The following is a 3,787-nucleotide window of genomic DNA, read 5'->3' on the forward strand; positions in this document are numbered from 1 at the left end:
CTTTCCTATTATTTTTTATACTAATCTTTTGTATTCAAATTCAAATTCATTCTATACGAAATTTGAACTTTGGAAGATGTAAGATATAAACATCTTCCAAAATTCAAATTTGGATAGAAAAGATTAGGATAGAATTTAAAATAATAGAAAAACAACAGAACAGAACAAGAAAAAAAAAATATATATATGTGTTATATATATATAATGAATTAGAATTCAAATAGAAAAGATTAGAATAGAGTAGAAAAGAATAGACTAGAAAAAACAATAGAATATAATAAAATATAATATATATATTATATTTTATTCTGTTCTATTGTTTTTCTAGTTTATTAACTTTTCTATTATTTTCTATTCTATTCTAATCTTTTCTATTCCAATTCGATTTCATTCTATATGAAATTCAAATTTTGGAAAATGGTTATATGTAAAAAAAATCGAATGTGGTAGTTTTTTCTAATTTAGTAGATTTTTTTCAAATGCGGTATTTTTTTCTAATTCGGTAGATTTTTTTCAAATGCGGTAGAATTTTTTCAAATGCAGGAGATTTTTCTGATCAAATTAAATTTTTCAAATTTCATCGACTTTTTAGGAATTTGTTAAAAAAAAAAAATTCGAATATGAAACTAATCTTTTATAATCTTTTCCATTCAAATTCGATTTCATTCAATAAGAAATTCGAATTTCGTATAAAATGAATTCAAATTCGAATAGAAAAGATTAGAATGGAATAGAAAAGAAAAACAAGAGAATAGAATAAAATATAATATATATTATAATTGATTCTATTCTGTTCTATTGTTTTTCTATTCTTTTATATTTTAGTTTCCATACATTTTAATTATTTTCCAATCTATTCTAGAATTCAAATTTATACTATTCGAATTTCGGAAGACTGTCATGTTCTATTTTATTACATTCTATTAACTTCTATTCTATTCTTTTTGATTCTATTGCTTTATTGTTTTATATTCTATTCTATTGTAGTTTTTAGAAAATCGATTTCTATTTATTCAAATTCGATTCAAATTTGTTTTCGAATTCGATTCAAATTTGTTTTCGAATTCGAATTTCGTTCGCGTTTTTTCGAATTTGTTTAAATTCGTTAATTTTGTAATTCGGAAATTCGGATGCATACGGATTTCTGAATAATGAAAAATTTGTCCGAATTCGAATTCGTAACGAAACCAAATGCACATGTCTACAAATTACTTATCTTGCCTTGGGTGCTGACAACCCATGCTACGAAAATACATTTTACTGTTAGGGGTCCCCACAACTTGGGAAATTTTATCAAGGGGTCACAGCATTAGAAAGGTTGAGAACCACTGGACTAGAGGGATCCTACAATACTGATGTTCTTGCTGCAATGGGCTGCAATGTCAAATGAGACAAGCAGTACATCCTTACAATGGAAAACTCAACAAATAACATATGTAGAAACAAAACAAAGAAAAAAATACAACAGAAACAAAGTAAAAAATATGGAACATTTCACAAATTTGCATGTCATCCTTGCGCAGGGCCATGTTAATCTTCTCTGTATTGTTCCAATTTTAGTATATGTCCTGCTAAAGTGAGAACTGTATATGCTTTCTTTTTTGGACCTAGGGTATACTTCACCTGCATTTAGACTGTTCTGTACTTCTGGTTTTCTAGTTATCGACCTTGACTTTGATCCTGCTCATGATTTGGTATGGCACTGACCATTTATTGCTGACATTGGCCTGCTCAGTGACTTTGCTACTGTCTTTGACTTGACTCCATGCCACCTTTAATGAGCCTAGTCATGCTTGCTCTAAGATCCCGCTATAAACACATATAAGTGCTTTTGTTGAATGCCTGCTGTGGTCATTGGCAGACTCTGGTGTGCTGAACCCACTGCCAAGCCAGAAGTCTACCCTAAATTCCACTTACTGTGGTTCTACTGACTGCTCACCTAATACTCCTGCCTGCATCCTGATGGTTTTTCCTGGTAAGCATCATTGGTAATGTTAGCCTCCTATTAGGTATGTGACACTTTTCAACATATATCTTTTTTTGGATTGCTGAGGAAACTAGATAAGAACCACTGTACAAGGTCCAAGAATAACCATAAAGAAAGATTAAAGTTTTTTTCTAGGGTAGTGTATTATTTCTGAGACACCACAAGATACTATGGCACTGGCATGGGGGTAGCAATGGGAGGGCAATTCTGAAGAAAATGGGATGTTAAATAATAGTGGAGGCGATATATGACAGGGCATAGGCAATTACACATTTATGTTAGCAGGTAAAAGATTACTTTTCAACTGAGACAGTACCTTATAGTTTTTATGGCATGATGGCATTCTGGTGAAACAATTACAATGAATATCAAACAAGGGACTCTGCACAACAGCCTTTTGAGGTATGAGCGAATTAAATATGAACCATTCCCATTGAACACAAAGAAATGTTTTGCAATTCTAAAAGGTTCTGACCATTTTAATGCAGAATTAATACAATGTTTCAAACATCTGTTACAAATTAACTGTTTAGAGATCATATGGCCAAGACGAGGGCAACCATTCTGTGTATTGTAGCCAGCTCTAATTAGCATCCCATTATGTAAATTAAGTATGTTATTACACATTTGCTTGATAATTGGATCAAATATAAACAGTATGCTAAAATGTGACACAAAACCTGAAGTGCAAAAAACATACAGTATAATCATAACCACGTCTATAGGGTAAAATTTTAACCACTTGCCGACCCGCGTATTGTAAATGTACGTCCTCTTTTTAAACATGGATATCTCAGTAACGGCAGCAGCTGCTGCCACAACTGAGATATCCATCTTTTCAGCGGGCGGCCGTGTAAACGATAACGGATTCGGATTCGCCGCGAGATCGCCGTTATCGGTGGCGGGAGAGGGTCCCCCCTCCCGCCGCTCTTCCGCGCCCTCCGCCGCTTACCGTAGCCGTCGGTAGCGGCGGAGGAGATCGGATGCTGCAGCCTGAGCGGTGAGGACTTGAGTGAGGGCAAGATGGCCCCCACCCGTCCTCATAGCTTTGCTGGGCGGAAGTGACGTCAAAACGTCAGTCCCGCCCAGCGTCTTAAAGAGACATTTTTTTTTTTTTGCCATTTGAAAAAATGACCGTTTCAATTTTTTTTTTCTTGCATTGAAGTCTAAATATGAGATCTGAGGTCTTTTTGACCCCAGATCTCATATTTAAGAGGACCTGTCATGCTTTTTTCTATTACAAGGGATGATTACATTCCTTATAATAGGAATAAAAGTGATCAATTTTTTTTTTTATTTCAGTGTAAAAAGTAATAAAAAATAAATAAATAAGAAAACAAAAATTTTTTTTTTTTTAAAGCGCCCCGTCCCGACGAGCTCGGGCGCAGAAGCGAACGCATACGCGAGTAGCGCCCGCATATGAAAACGGTGTTCAAATCACACAAGTGAGGTATTGCCGCGATCGTTAGAGTGAGAGCAATAATTCTAGCCCTAGAGCTACTCTGTAGCTCAAAAAACGCAACCTATAGAATTTTTTAAACGTCGCCTATCGAGATTTTTAAGGGTAAAAGTTTGACGACATGCCACGAGCGGGCGCAATTTTTAAGCGTGACATGTTGGGTATAATTTTACTCGGCGTAACATTATCTTTCACAATATATAAAAAAATTGGGCCAAATTTATTGTTGTCTTATTTTTTAATTAAAAAAAGTGAATTTTTCCCCAAAAAAGTGCGCTTGTAAGACCGCTGCGCAAATACGGTGTGACAAAAAGTATTGCAATAACCACTATTTTATTCTC

General features: G+C 34.2%; 1 non-coding gene across 1 annotated transcript; it reads right to left on the reverse strand.

Annotated features, from left to right (window-relative positions):
- Positions 1-1,478: 1,478 nt before the first annotated feature.
- Positions 1,479-1,584, reverse strand: LOC120929725. Its single transcript, XR_005747433.1, has one exon. It is a non-coding gene; the product is annotated as a U6 spliceosomal RNA (small nuclear RNA).
- Positions 1,585-3,787: the final 2,203 nt, after the last annotated feature.

This window comes from Rana temporaria, chromosome 2 (genome assembly GCF_905171775.1).
Source record: "Rana temporaria chromosome 2, aRanTem1.1, whole genome shotgun sequence".
In the NCBI taxonomy this organism is placed as follows: domain Eukaryota; kingdom Metazoa; phylum Chordata; class Amphibia; order Anura; family Ranidae; genus Rana; species Rana temporaria.